A 16162-nucleotide genomic window follows, 5' to 3' on the forward strand; every position below is an offset into this window, starting at 1 on the left:
CTCTCCTGCATAGATCTCCCTGTTTCCCCGATGTAGACTTTGCCGCACTCACAGGGAATCCTGTAGACAACACCATCTTGTTTAGCCGGGTTGACGGTGTCCTTTGGTCGCACTAAGTGTGACCGAAGTGTCGTGTCGGACGTAAAGACGGTGCGAATGCCTTGTTCTAGGCAGCGGCGGAGAGACTCCGAAACTCCTTGCATATAAGGTAAAACAGTGGTGGATTTAAATTCCGTGACAGGCTCTCTTCTTGGGGTTGTTCATGCCTTTGTAATCTTCTGTACAAAAGAGGAGGGATATCCGTTAGAAACGAGTACAGATGACAGATGTTTCTTCTCTCCAGCGATTGATGTACTTTCATTGCAGGTTGTTTTTGTAATTATGCAAAGTCTTTCATGCCAAAATGTCTTGCAAAGCTCATTGGTTCAATTACAACATCAGTAAGTTTACGTACTCTTGACAAGGCAACATAAGCTAGTCCTGCAACATTTTCAGAAGGACCTAAGTCTACCCATTAGTTTTTAAGGGTGAGCCCTTGTAACTTATGAATGGTTATGAGCCAAGCAAGTTTAATGGCAGCTGCTGTCTTTGAGATTTACTCCATTTGTATCAACTGTATGAGATGTTACTGGAAAAATGGGCACACAATTTGGCATATTTTCACAAAAGCTTGGATTTATGTAATTGTCCTTATCAAACTGTACAATAACAGCAACTGGTAGCATGGGTGGCCTTTGATTTTGAGCAAAGATTATGTCCTTTACAGTCCCCATTGTTCCATTGCAAGGTCCTGTGGTAGTCCAAGGGTTTCTTGTTAACGTAACTCTAGCTTTTTTGGCTAAATATACAGTTGGTTCTAAGCCACCCATATCTTCTGCACTAAGATGCTTTGCTTTTGGGTTGGGGTGATATGCATTGATCTTTACAATGGGTTCTTGAAGTTGCTTTAGTCTTGTCATTTCCAAATGACGATTTTACAGCAGAGGTTTCAAATTGTGTGATGTTGACATTTTGAGGTGTTTTGACGAAAGCGAATTCCAGTATTCAAGACTTCAATTTCCATCTCTTGCCCTTGTTTGAAGATCTCTAAACTGTTGTTGTGTATGTCTGTACCTTTTCTCTTCAAGCTTAACAACTGTTTGAATCCTTTGGTACATGCTTTGGTTTAGTGTGATGTATAACTTTGAGTACCCTTTATATTAAATGCAGCTATTCCAAAGTAAGCACATACTTTACATTGTTCATTTAAAGGATTTGTTACTGCTTGTATTACAAAACTTTTGCCAGAACCACCTAAACCAGTAATTATCATGAAAATTTGATTATTGTTACTGTCCAAAAAGTGGTTTTAATGATGTTGAAAGCAACTCTTTGATTGTAATTCATTTTCTTAATTTCAATTAGCACTGGTGTTGCATTTGTTTCCTGTATAACAGCATTTTTTTTGCTCATCAATCCAGTGGGGCATATCACCAATTTGCTCTGTTGTATAAAATGACCGATCTTCAGCAATGTTGATGTCAGTTTCACAATCACAGGGTTGTTCATTTGCACTATTTGCATTGAATTTCAGGTCGGCTAGAATCATGCACTCTTCTCTTTTGCCAGTATCGGTTTCTGTGAAGTCATCTTTGTCAATGATTTGATTCACATATTCTGGAATTGAATTTATTTGTTGGAGCCAATTTGGAACAGATTGTTTTGCATTTGGTGTCTTTAAGAAACAATGCCAGTTATCAATGTAGACAGGATCAGATCCTTCTTTGTCACCCCATGCGTTATCAACTGAATGCTGCCAAGGTTTTCTGGGACTTGAAGAATAGTTTGGATAAGCCTTGATCACAACAGGAGAAGCTCTCTTTTTTATTCTTGTTTTAGTTTGAGAGTAATTGTAGGCAAACTCTATAAAATTGCATTTGGAAATTCCTGGGAAATCTGCTTCGAATATAGCATTCCTTAGGGAAATTAAACCTGCAAGAAAGTTCATTTTCGTTGCCTTTTTTACGCAAACAGTATGCTGTGGAACATTGTGTATGTCTCTGTACTGAATTTAACATGTCTTCATAATCACTTAAAGGCTCATCACCAATATTCCAATTGTGTGGCTGTGGGGCATTAAGAGATTCTTCACTGATTTTTTTCTTCTCTTTTGGTGTCAATGTTTGTTGGAACAAAGCTACCCATTTCAGATTGCGAGTTATAAACTTTCTCATCTTCAAAATTAACAGGCCCAGTGTCAATGCCAACATCGTCATTTTCAACTGTACTGTCTCCACATTCAACTCAGGTAACATCAGAAAGAATTCCGTGTTCTGGCAAATTAACAAGGGTTTGCTTATCTATCCTTACATTTTTATACAGTGGGTTATTAGGTTGTCCATTTTCTTTTTCACCAGTTAACCAATTAAGTGCTTCCACTTTTTGGTGCCTTACTACAAAATCTGAAGAACTATTATCCTGCCCATTGATGGTAAAAATAATGACAGGCAAATCTTAAGGGCACCTGGGCAGTATATCTGCAAGCTGTTGTACATCCTGTGGCAAGGTAATAACATGCCCTTTGTATGCCGTTTGGCCACCTCTTGGTTTTGTATATACATGCATTACAGGAAATGCTCTTGCAATAAGCATCTCTTCAAACTGAGTTAAGCCTTGTAACTCTTGGAATGGGAATGTATCGCAGAGTTCGCGATTAAAAATTTCTTAGGAACATTCTTGTCTCGCAGAAAACAAGAACAAGTGTAACCAACAGTATTTTTTGGCTTTGTGTTCAAAGGCTAAGCTTCATGGCACACACAGCAGTGATAAATCTGAAATTTTAGTGATTTATGAAACTTCATATTTTACTGAGATGATTTTTACTGATGGAGTTCCTCAGCACATGTTGTTTCATTGTCAAAATCAATCATTGTTTGAAATGTGGATGCATTTATCCCCAACAATGTCAGGGGTTTGTTGTAAAATATGAATTTTCAGTCATTTCTGCTATTCTTTGTCAGGTTTTCAAGTACCTCATTGTCTGAAATATGGTCTGAAATATTTATTTTTCTTGAAACGAGCACATTAGAATGTTTTCTTTTTGTTTTTTTGCTTTTTGCTACCACGCCCAATAATTTTTGTTGCACCTTACAAAGATGTGGATTCACTGATTCTAGAATTACAACTGCTCTCACTTTCACTGTGTATACTGTCACTTGGCACATTAGAATGATGCCTTTGCATTCTTTGTTTTTTATTACTGTGCACAGATTGAGCACCTGGCAAAGATGTGGAATGACCGATTTTAGATTCACAACTGCTCTCACTTTCGCTGTTCATATTGTCATTTAATACAGAATGGTGTCTTTTAGTTCTTCGTTTTTTGTCACTGCACAACTTTTGGAGCAGACAAATATGCTGATTCACTGATTTTAGCCTCATTATTCAAACTGCCATTTGCACATGTTGTCAGTACGTGGTCTGTGCAATCATTTCTTTCACATTGGATTGGCATTTCCCACAGCTCATAAATTGTGAAAACTCTTGCAAATTTACTGAAAGAACATCGAAATAAGTCCATATACATGTGTTATGATCTTTAACAGCACAAGTGGTTGTTGTTGTTGTTGATACAGGAGGGAATTCAATGAAAAGGAAACGTGAGTTTAATACATTCCTTAAAACAGGCTCAGTTTGAGTATTACAATTTAGTCCAGGGATTTTGTAATCAGACCTGCTACTAATTGCAACAGAAGCTTTCTCATTGTAAACCAGTTAGAAATAACCTATACATTAACATACTAAAAGTCTAAAGATTCAAGCATGGGAAAGCCTCCAAATATGATCAACGTCTAACTCGCTTTCTGCTGCAACGTGAAAATGAGGCTATAAAGGGGAAGTTGCTCTTTACGGCTGTTTTATTGGTATAAATCATGCCTTTCCTTTAAAATTAAGAACATACTCTTAGCGCAATGTTTCCCGGGCCTTAGTCTTAAAATAAAGACCCGTAAAAGAACAACTTTTAAAATGCTGAGTTATTTGAAAGTTTACATTTTCCAAGACACGTTTATCCCTTATCTTCGTGCTAGAAATAGTCATTCTTGAATTGTAATCTACACATGCTATACAAGTAAGTCTTCCGAATCTTCACTTTCGTAGTCCAGGGCGGTGGTAGAGTTAGTGCACATGGACCCTTTGCACTGGCCACAGGCTGGAGAACACTGCATACCATTCTTGTGGCAGATGCACCTCATATTGCGGCAGTCAGACAAACAGTTGCATCTGATTAACTGTAGAAGCGAGTCTGGCGCAGGTGGCAGGTCTGTCGCAACAGGAACCAATTGATCGCCAATTACTTTCCATCCCAGTCCTCGATCAACATTTCTGCATTCTCCCCCTACCACTGCTTTACTTGTAGATAGACGTGCAGGCTGTGGAATTGGGCTGCTGCTGCACTTGGGGGGAGATTCTGTGGCTGTATACAAAGTACTGCTGATACCTGAGAGAGTCAAGACCAACCCCTGGCTTTCCACCGAAAAGTGCCACGAGTGCTTTTTCACTTGCAGCAACAACGTCAGATACAGCCGAATGGCAGCTGAACGTATTAGCTTGCTCTCGGAAGCATGGTACATTCTCAAATTTCTTTAGTGCCGTTGCCTTGCCAACTCCATACAGGTGCAAAGTGGTGTCGCAGCCGGTCATGGCGTGAAGAAACAGGAGATTCCTGCAAACTTCCCTACCAAGCTGATCTTTGACTTTCTTCATATGCCAAACCCGTGCCCCTCTCGTGTTTGCCTTTGGCTCTGGTCTAAAATAGAAATCACAGCCATCTTCAGAAGCATGATAGCACAAGAGGACTAGCAAATCTGTGTCGTCCCCTACAAGAACCGTGGTGTTCGTTTGGGCAGACTCTACGGCAGTTTTCACTATAAGCAGATTGGCAACACCATCGGAGTGGTGTGTCACATAGCCTGCAATCTGTAGAGCCTGACTCAGCATCATCAAAAAGCGTTCCTTGTTCTTGGAGTTAGAGAGAAAGTTATCTTTCTTTAGCGTGATGGACATGCTTTCTGTAGAGGTGACAGTGGCAGCAACCTTCCCTGATGCACGCCTCTGCTGTGTCATAGCTTTAGTTGACATTTCGTCATACCTGTCAAATACCACTATTGCTCTTCCATATTTCATACGCATGTAGCTGCAATCCAAGTTGCACACTTCCTTGTAAGTTGGAGAACCTCTTGGCCACGGGACTCGGTGGAGAAGGGCACCTCCATCCAACACATATTGGACATTTCCTTTGGGCTGCGTCTTGGCCTCTGGTGAAAGCTTCACCCACAGTGCTTCCGCTAGCGCTGGTTTTTGTGGTTGTCTAAGCGTTAATGGGGAGTCGAAAAGAGATGTGGGATAAGTGCAGAGCTTGTATCGAAATAATTCTGCAAGTTGGGAGTTTTCACAGGCCATGATCAGTTGCTGAAATAAAAGTTGCGGGTCAACTTGTACTTGATCATTGTTAATCTTCACAGAGGACTTCGATGCCATAGTGATTGCCTGGGCACTTCGTTTGAATGTGTAATCCGTGGGGCTCTTCCCATTCATTGACGACAGGATCTTCTCCCCGACACATTTGGCTTCATCAGCATTAACACTACTATCGGCATTTACACCATTCATGATGTTTCTTAGACTGTCACTGTCGGGAGAGGAAGGGTTATGTGCTGCCAGAGTACTGAGGGTGGTCATTGTCTTTCATGTCTCTTGCCTGTCTTGCCTGGGACATATCTTTGTTTTGCTTGCCCGAATTAAACTGTACTCCCGTCAACTCTTGCATACTGTGGTTGGTTTTGGCACATGCAGGCATAGATAATAGCCAGATAAGACGTTGCTGCTCTGTTAGGCCCCTTCCTCTTGTCAAGCCTCTGCTCGTCTTCAGACTTCTCATAAGAACCTGCTCGATGACTAGGTCAATCGGTAATCCTGCCCAAAACCTAACAATCCTTGCCACGTGAAGACCAGAAGCAAAGTTTCTGTAGACATTCAGATGTTTCATTTGGAGGTCCGTCATTGACTGTAGGTATAGTCGAGTGCACTTAACGTACAAGTTGTGGCCAGAAGCAGCGAGATATGGCAGCATTCTTGTCAATGCCTTGAGGTGGAGTTCCCAATTAGCTGTTCGCTCTGCTTTGATAAAGGAGCGCAATATGTCCACCATTTCTAGGTACTGAATCCAAAGCGCTGCAGTGCGGCTTCTCTCAGCGAGGACGTCTTTCTTTCTGTGTACGCATTCTTGAATCTCGCTCAGAACATCTGCTGTGCTTGCTTCTTCAGCTGAGACTTTCTTTCCTGTCAACTTATCAAACAATGCACGTGCCTCTTCAATCTTTGAAATTCCAACCTGCGAGTGGATGTCTTCAGGCATCGGCTCCAAACAATGGTGGTGGCCTGCAATATTAAATTAAATTGTCTTACTGCATTTTCTCTTTATTTTAGCAATGCTTGTCAAAGTAAAAGAATTGACTTTAAACTGGTAATTAATGTTATGAGTGCTTTCTGCATAAGGGGAGGCGATACCTGACTCAGAAATTTCATCAGCTAATTCAGACGTAGCAGTACTCTCATTACCTGACATGATAAAATGTAAAATAATCGGTTATAATGTGTGGTTCCAGAAAATATCCATACCCCCCCACGGATGGTCAATGGAAATTCCTAGGGGGTGGGGGGCTAAAAGATAGAAATTTCCGAGGGGTATGGGGGTGCCAACGAGAACAATTTTCCAGGGTTATCCACAAACGACGCAAAGCGTGCGAAACAAACTTACCTGAATTATTTTGATTTGTAGTGCCATAAAATTTGAAACAAATGCCCTTTCCAAAAAGAAATTCAAGATGTTAGTCTCAAACGCCTTTTTCTTTGCTGGGAGATCACGGTCATCCTTCGGACGAAGCATCATTCACTTTACTTTCGCGCACTCTGCACGCGACATAAATCAAGATGGCCGACCGTAGCAAGAAAGCTCATCTCCGCATGAAAAGCACCAAGACGCATGATCACTTTGTGTAAATTGCTGTCAGCTGGTTCAGACTGTATTATGTCAAAGGCCTTTAACCACAGAGGCTGATCAAATGTGATGATGGGATTGGCAATTCCATGTTCCTTGGCATGCTCAGTTACAAAGTTCAGGGTGGAAGAGATACGTCACATCGGTCGGATTCATATCAATCATGGGAAGGAACAATTGAAGACTTGCTCTGGTGCCTTCCTTGGTGAACAGATTGCATCATGCCACTCCCAAGATGGATGCAGGGTGCCAAACAGTAGAGATACCTTCCACAGGATGTCAAGATTAGAATTGGGGTCTTCCGCTCGTACAAGAACCACGTCATTGTATTTGATCTCCATGTTCACCTGACTGGGTCCACATGGATGAATCTCTACTCTTCCGGTTGTCTACATCTACATCTACATTTATTTAGTTGATAAAGTCCCGCAAGACATCACATCAACTGTACCAAACATATATGCACATATGCATAAGCTAGACAAAAAGGATAATTAAAAAATAATTCTTAAGTACAATTTACTTTACTCATTTCACGTGTTTTCCTAAATTTAACTTAAAATCAGATAATGACTTGCAATTTACTAAGTCAGCGGGCAGTAGGTTCCACTCTGTTATTGATCTAGGAAAAAAAGAAAACTTAAAAACGTCCTTAGATACTTTTGGCATCCTATACTTAAAAGCATGGCTGTTGCGTGTTCTTTTTTCACTGTTTAGTATTAAGTGTTCTTCTGTGGTTACGTCCATTAAGAGAGATTTCGAGATTTCTTCTGCAGTAACTTTGCGTCGTGGGACATTACAATTGTGTTTAGTACCAGGCATCACAACTGCAATCATGCCCATACCGTGAAAGGTGTTATTTCCATTGAGTGTCCTAGAGTTGTGGTCAACATTGTCGGCCGTGTACTGAACAAAATCGCCATTAAAAGAGGGTATATTAGTTCCCTGGCTAAGCGCAGCATTCTTGTTGAACATTTGCCCTTCTTGGTAAGATAAACAAAACCTGTGGTGATGCAAGGTGTTGATAAGGAAGCGTGAGACGAAGTTGTGGTGCAACTGAACTGCAAGCCCGATCTGTAAAGGTGCGATAACGACACGTGGCCGTGCAGCTTGAACAATGGCCTGCCCGATTGATGCTACCTTCAACGAATTATTTTTTTCTGAGATGAGAACTCCCAGAAATGCAGAAAGTGTGGCAGGAAGAAAGTGGACATGAGATTCAGCATTGGTGTCTATCATGGGGTAGTTGCCACTTGAGGTTGCAAGTGATTTGAGGTCGTTTTTTATCAGCCTAGCTGCTGTTTTGATGTTCATTTTTTGTTCTTCGATATCCACATCATCCTTCTGTACGTAAAAGGCAGGCAGCACCCAAGTGCTGCCTGCTGCATGCAAGGGCAGTCAACAGGGCTAGGTTAGGAGGACCGTGAGATGGGTGTCAGAGAGAAACAGCTGCTGCCACAGCATGTCCACATGCCAAGCTCCTAGAGGGTAGATTAGCAAGGGAAAGTGGTCATGGCCACTGTTGTTCACCCAAGCTAAATGACCCAGGCATCGCTTCAGTGTGGATCAGCTACTATATGCTATTTGCATTTCTTGTATAATTTTTTTTGGAGATTTCAGACCCCTCATTGAGCCGGTTAGACAAGATGTTATCTAACGTCAAGAGGCTGTCATTTGTTACTGGATATCATTGCGACCCCTCTTTGCCATAAACTGGTGGACATCTAGAATTTAACGACTTGAGAAAAACGTGAAAAGAAACCGAAGTGCTACCTGGGAGCACTTGTGAAAATCAAACATGATTTTTTTAGCCATTAAGCTGTCAAATAAACCAATGCATGTGTTAAAATGTTGGACTGAAACAGTCGCTATTATCATACTGCAAAAAGCAGACGCACCCGATTATAATTTATCCACAATGTCCCTATAACCAAAACTTTTTGGAGTCTAATACATTGTCTGAATTTTGCCATGCCATGCCCCAGAATTCTTAAAAAGAACTTGAAAAGTATTCCATGTCATTCGGAGCTGCCTGCTGAAGAATTAACCTGGGATAGTATGGTCAAGATGCGACCCTTTCAAAATTAAAAAAAACTGCACGACTTGTTTTCTTTCCAAACAGCCTAAGGTTACCTGTGATCAGGCTTCTTTTTTAGTTTTATTTTCGCTGTAAAAAGAACGCCTGATTGCGGGTTACGCGTAGTGTGACCCTTGCTTAGTGCAAAAAAGTCTGTTATTAGGTGTCAAATTCTGCAAGGCCAAATGAAGACCGGAACCCAAGCCGACCTATATGTTTCATAAACATTTGCAAGACCACAACAGCTACCCTAATTCTATTTTGAGCATTTTTAAGTGCCCTTTGTTCGTATTAGTATGAAAGTTAACCCGGTATCATGTTAATCAAACATGCTTCAGTTATTTTGTATTTAGAGGAGCGACCTGAGAGAGTGTTTTTTGAAGGTATGGTCATCAGATCTGGGCATCGGTGGGCAATGATATTTTGGCGCCAATGTTAAATAAATTAAATTTCAACTTGTGCGTGCTGGCAGAACTGAAGACTTCTCACAGTTGCTCTTGTTCCGCTTTGAGAACGAGTCAATTTATGGCAGGCCTAAAAAAAGAACTGTTATTCTGGTGTTATGTGCCGCTCAAGAAACTGAGACGCGATAAAATTTCGCTGCTTTGCATTGCAATACAGTTCTTTCAGGATTTGCGTCAAAATGGCAAAAAAATACAAACACCAAAAGATTGCATCATTTGTAACCCTGGAAATCCAAGTTACCTTTTTCTTAAAACAAGCTTTGTGAATGTAGAAACAACGGAATGTTAAGCTACGTATAAAATCTTGTTTGTCTCCCTGCTCAGGACGCGTTCAAGCCGAACTCATACAAATAAACTATATATGTTTGTGCGCACTATTAGACTAAGAATAACTTGATTGGAAATCATAGAAATGAAACACGAAAGTTGCTCACAGAATTCCACCCTTTAGACTTCAAGACGTAAATTTTGTAGCAAAACATCAGGGACACCTGAGGGAACGGTGGAATATCTTTTTGGAAGACGTGTAAAATCAAAGGAAACAACAGCTCATAAGTTCAGATAATAAGATTTTGTTCTCTTAAAGTTTCTGCCACATTACCATTATTCTAAAAAATCCGAGCAAAACGAACTGTTCAATTTTCCATAAATATAGCCCAAAAACGATATAGTGAAAAACAAAGCAATGACATTCTGCAAGTTTTGCTTAAATGTCCTGGTCTGTCTGTCTGTCGATGTACGGTAAGCACACACTCAGATAAACTGTGCGCGATATGATAATACTTGGGCATGAAATTTGATTTAAATTTAAATACTAAGTGTATATAAGCTTACTAGCTGTACTAGTAAACATGTTACATCTAAAGTAGATGGCATGCATAAGCATTTGTCAAAGACGATACTATTCTCGGTACTATTGCAAAGACACAACAGCATACACGACTGACATACCTCAGTAAATGGTCTTTAGCTGCAGTAGCGTCACACGAAACGATTCTGACGATTGCTGAAACAAAATTGTAAACATCTAAATAAGTAAATCAAGAATTTTTGAAATGTGTTAAACAACAAAGAAGATCTGGTTGTCTAAACAGAAAGCACACCAAAAAGATAATGCGCATAAAATTAATTGTTATCCAACTTGGTCAGAACAATAACAGCAAATACAGAATAGTAGAGTAGGTCTGAAACTACACAGCTAACAGACAAGAGAAAGCACAAGAAACTTACCTTGTTGAAATTAAATCAACTCTTATTAAGAAACCATTCCCAAGACTGTAGAGCGTTGTAGTCAAAAGCTTTTGCTGGGACGTGACTGCATCTGCAATAGCAACGTTTTCGCTTTCCAAGTTGACAGCTCAGCTGTCACACAGGGGTCATATAACTGCTGTGTAGTATGATGCAGCGCATGCCTGGATAGATGAATCCTAAGGGACCATCTCACTAGGTGGCACCCTGAGTCCTTCCTTCGCGGAAAGTGCCTTCGGTTGATGAGTGCATGCTAATTTCCCGGGGCTAATTTTCCAGAGTGGCGGCTGGTAATGGAGTCTACCAGGGAAAACCTCGCATTAAAATTTAGCAGCTAGATTCATCCCAAAAAAGCGGATTTTCCAGCTAGGATAAGCTTGCGAGTTTAAACCGGTAAGCAAGCAATTGTTTTGAAGCGGGCTTCCCAGCAAGTTCCATGCCAGTGCATAAGAATCCCAGCCAGGGCACTAAGCCCTGCGGAGTGGATATTTTGTATATCAGCTCTGGTGAGCACTCTAGATGTTTATTCAATTTTTTCTCGTGTGAGAGAAAATGTAAGTGGCTCCGGGGATATTATATGGAATAGCTCTTGATAATGTTTTACAACTACGTATATGTATATATCAAACAAAGCACATCTGTATATGCACAGGTCTACATTACTGTTGCCAAAGCATTTTTTTCTGAGCATGGTCCTGAATGATTAAAAAAATCCTGAAAATCTCCAAGCTGCCCACCACCCCTAAACATTAAAATTTCAAAACTGAAACCTGTTTGGAATATTACTCACCATCTCCTGTATTCTGCTGAGTATTGGAAGGCCCATCCTCGAATATAAATCTACAATCTAGTGGTACCGAGCTCCCTTGCCTTTATACAGCCATGACATGTTAGCTTGAATGAGGTCTAGATTTGTGGAGGCTTGGTAGTGTTTTTGACGGAGATTTGTATCGTTGGCCCTAAATTTGGGCAGTACACTAAATGTAGCCTCTGGCAAGTGAGAATGTCCTTTACCTAATTCTGGGTTAATTACACTATTTACACTATTTTTTGCCCTCTCAGCACACTCTATCTCCTAGGCCAGCCCATGAAATTCACATTTCATGGGGTGAGCAGAGCAATATGGCTGTCCTTTTTGCATTTCATGTCAGGGTAAAACCCATTTTCATCTTCGACACACTCCTTTCAAGAACACTTTACCAATAGATGGAAAGAACAAGAACCCCCTTCCCATTCATGAATGTCCCTGCTGTGGTATTTGCCAAGTATCAACATGGTATCTCTGTACTTTTCAGGGCTGCAGCCAGCCTGCACTAACACACAACAGTGATTCCGCTTGGCATTCTGAATAAATCCAGGTCTAACGCAACCACAAACAGGGCTGTTCCTTGTAGCAACAAAGGTATGTTTTTTGCCAGCACAAGAGCATTTCACTGCTTCAACAGCAGGAAATTTGGATTTATGCAAGGCAATAAATGCAGGGGAAAAGGTTGACATTCCCTTCAACTATTCTAACTTTTTCCCGTGTGCCCCTACCCACATGCCCCCCACATAACATAACCCTTGATTCTTGCTCACTGGAAAACAAATACCTAAACCCTTTGGCAGATTAAGAGTCTAAATCCTGCCAATTGATTTCAACTTTTGGGCCTTCTTCTTTGGCCTGAGCCCAGAGCTTTTGACTCAGATGACCCTCAGCTGACTTGGCAGTGCCTTGCCATAAATCTTCATCGCAAATTCTATGTGCACCTCACATTGACAGATACCCATAATAAAGAAAGGCACCAGTAATATAGTTTTCGATCTTGAAGGTACAATTTTGACTAAAATGCCCCCTTATTAGCCAGCAACCATAACAGCATGTTACAGCTCTGGACCAGCTACATATTTGATCAGATGAGAGCTGTTTCATTTGATGCTTGGCATCATCACACATTTCATCTAACATGTCCTTGATATGTGGAAGTGCTCGGTCAATAACCTCCAAAAAGGGTTTTTCTGACGTTACACCCAGCCCAAACCCCTCCCGAGTGTTTTCCTATAACTTGCATACCCATGCCCACTAATGAAAAATGCTAAAGAGAGGGCCAAGGATACTATCTGCCACCTTGAATTCTGGGCAAGTTGACTGCTTCCATAGTTGATCTGGTCCAGCACCCACAACACTTAAAGGTAAACATCATGGCCCCTCCAAATCCTTTCTTTTCACACGCAGTTAGTACAAGCTTTCCTGAGACAAAAAGGGAGGCGCGGTGGCCTCATGGTTAGTGCGCTCGTCTCCAGATCGAGCGGTCCTGGTTCGAGCCCTGGCCAGGGACATTGTGTTGTGTTCTTGGGCAAGACACTTTACTCTCACAGTGCCTCTCTCCACCCAGGTGTATAAATGGGTACCGGCGAACTTAATGCTGGGGGTAACCCTGCGATGGACTAGCATCCCATCCAGGGGGGAGTAGAAATACTCCTAGTCGCTTCATGTTACGGAAACCGGGATAAGCTTCGGCCTGGTGGGCCACTTGGCTCGTATGGAGACTTTACCTTCCTGAGACAAAAACACACACAAAAATACACTGAAGTATTCAAACCAATAGAGTTTTCTGACCAGAGGGTACAGCTCTCACAGTAGCCAGGATAACATTCACAAAAGAATGGTTTGTCAGTTTCAATGATAAAGCAAGCATGAATCATGAAACTAACAGACTGATTTTAAGATTTCATCATAAAGAAACTTTCCTACTCAAACCTATCCATGTTCATTCTTGAGATGGTGTGAAAGTGATGTAAACAGAAAAACAGTTTTTTAATGAGGCTGACCAAAATTTGTTTTCAAAGTTATTTGAGGAGACTGGAGTATAAATTCCCTGTTTCATACAGTGAGTGGATTAAAGATTACCTTTAAATTTCCCATTGTATGATGGACATTGAAAAACTCCATTGAAATCATTCACAAACTGCAATATGGTAAAGGATGCCCCCACAAATAATCCCTCTGGAATGATCAATCTACAGAAGGAACAAAGCAAGAGTAAAGATTCAAATAATTCCACAATTAGGCATAAAATAGCAGAAAAGTAACAACATGTAATGTAAATAACAGGCTAAAGGAAAACATTGACAAGATCGATTCTAAACTTTGTTATGCAATAAAGTTGCAGATAAAATTTTTGAATTTACTGATGAAAATGCAAGCACAAACCTTTACTGCAAACAGGAAAAGAATGACATAATACTTACCCTGATTAGTCCAGACATTGAGTGGCTTTCTTTTTTACTGGTGGTTCATAATCTTCATAGGAATCTTTAGTTGTGGATGCTTGCTTGTCAAAAATTTCAGGGCTATTTTTGTCCTTAAGAAATCGGTCGAGAATTCCATCGACCTCTAGTTCGCGCTCTATGTCTTTTGAGCTCTTGAATTCATGACCCTCTGGATCCACGTAAGTAAAGTGGACTCGCAAGAAACAATTTTCCATCCAGCTTCTTCAAGATGCATAGTATTCAGCTGAATTCTAGAGGCACTTCCTGAGCCACAGACCTCGTGAAGAATTCTTGAGCAGTCTTTCAGATTGCCACCAGCCATAAATAAATATAACTCTTTCTTTGATAAATAAACTTTTCAGTAATATACCTTATTACATGAAATTTTCACGACATGTTAATTTCGCAATTTTCAGGTGCACATATTTCGCGACACTTAAATTTCACGATTTTGCGAAAGTCATTCGGCCCATAGTCATAGTCATTCGGCCCACTGATATGTAGGAACTTAGTGTTTGATCAGCATTAAGGATTAGTTCCGCTGGAATCTCATACTGCTTGATACAATTGTTTATGTCCGAGAGGAAAGTTAGTTTGCATTCTTCGTCCCCTTGGTACTGGTAGCTTGGTTGTTGTCCCGGCTTGACGGGAAAAGTTGCAACGCCTGTAAATAGATTGAATCCATCCTCACGTAGGCACGAAAGAGATGTACTTGTCACGCATTGATGGATTGCTGCTAATTAGTGCTTTTGCAGCTGCTGAAATGACGCTGCCATTCACTACGCCACCTCTTGCTCTGAGGTTTTGTAAAAAGGCGACCAGTTTGCTGTCCAGCTCGTAAAGCAATGGTGGTCATCCATGTTTTTGCGTTGCAAGGGACATAAGTGGCTGGACGTTTCCTTCTCTTGTTTGGGCAGAAAGTTGATTTCGAAATGACTTTTTGAAGGTACACACTGTGCTCTCCTTTAAGTTTGGAAATTCTTTAGCAAAGCGCTTTAGGGTTTTCTTGTTGCCATTCTTACTTGCGAATTTTCTAATCTTGACGCAATCTTCTCCGCTGTATTGAGAATATGTGCCCCTTTCTCTCTTGAGAACTTGATTTGGTTGCGAAATCTCCGGAGGTCTTGAAAGGTCAACAACTGCGGCCGCAGCTTCCTTGTATTCAACCGCTCCTAAATTTGTCTTCTTGCCTCGGCAAATGTGATTCAAGTATTTCTACTCCTTCCGAACCTCCAGGCGAAGATTCTTCTCTCCTTAGAGAAAAGCTGCACTGGAACAAAGACATCAGTATAAAGGCATTGGAGAAATGTTTGTGTTTCTACAGCAGACGCGTTGTACAACCACTTCGAACCACGTGGTGGAGATATGATACCATATGATTTTCAGCTGTCAAAATTCCGGAAATACCTTTAAGAAACTTCAAACCCTGATACTGTGAAAGATTTGATTTTGATGATGGCGTCAGTTTCTGGTACTGTCCAGTGTTCCTTTCCCTGCGGCCTGAGAGACTTTCACATGTATAAAGAGACTTGGAAACCCAAGGCCGGAGACGTTCTTTCCTGCGTTCATGAAAGAAACAACCAACACAATCGATACGCAATAGCTGCGACAAAATTGCTTCCTGGACAACTATCAAACATAACGCTTGGTCATCTACCACGTGAGATAAGCCGATCTTGTATTATGTCGTCATACTTTTCCAACATGCCTGGCTGTTTTTCTAGTTTTCTCACTAGGTTATCCAATCGCTTCAAACTTTTGTACTTGTTGTTGGTTAAGGGTGGATGATTACCCTTCCAGAGAAGACTTGTTTCATACCATCCTTCAGGGCTTCTCTCAAGTTGTTCCTTAAATTCTTCATACATGAGACACTGATCATCAACTGGTCGGTCCTCCAATCCAAGTACATGGAGTCTGCAAAGTGCTTCATAATCTACCGTGGAGGTCTGGGTTAGAAACATGTTAGTAAGATCGGGCTCCCAGGAGACATGATGGTCCATCCTAGGCGTGTCAGTTCTGCAATCGGTTCTCCAGGTTGTCCTATCTTGGGTGTGGTCTCCGTCTTGATCCTTGCATACTCGCTAG

The 16162-nt window shown here is 41.1% G+C and overlaps 4 pseudogenes; all 4 read right to left on the bottom strand.

The window, feature by feature from the left end:
• Positions 1–379: 379 nt before the first annotated feature.
• LOC149098618 (uncharacterized) lies at positions 380–1157 on the bottom strand (annotated as a pseudogene).
• An 8-nt stretch (positions 1158–1165) lies between these two features.
• Positions 1166–1987, bottom strand: LOC110047518 (uncharacterized; annotated as a pseudogene).
• A 2027-nt stretch (positions 1988–4014) lies between these two features.
• LOC149098619 (uncharacterized) lies at positions 4015–6519 on the bottom strand (annotated as a pseudogene).
• A 4702-nt stretch (positions 6520–11221) lies between these two features.
• On the bottom strand, positions 11222–13360 carry LOC110047506 (uncharacterized; annotated as a pseudogene).
• Positions 13361–16162: the final 2802 nt, after the last annotated feature.

Source organism: Orbicella faveolata, unplaced genomic scaffold (genome assembly GCF_042242905.1).
Source record: "Orbicella faveolata isolate gen_17 unplaced genomic scaffold, um_ofav_v1 contig_46, whole genome shotgun sequence".
Classification (NCBI taxonomy): domain Eukaryota; kingdom Metazoa; phylum Cnidaria; class Anthozoa; order Scleractinia; family Merulinidae; genus Orbicella; species Orbicella faveolata.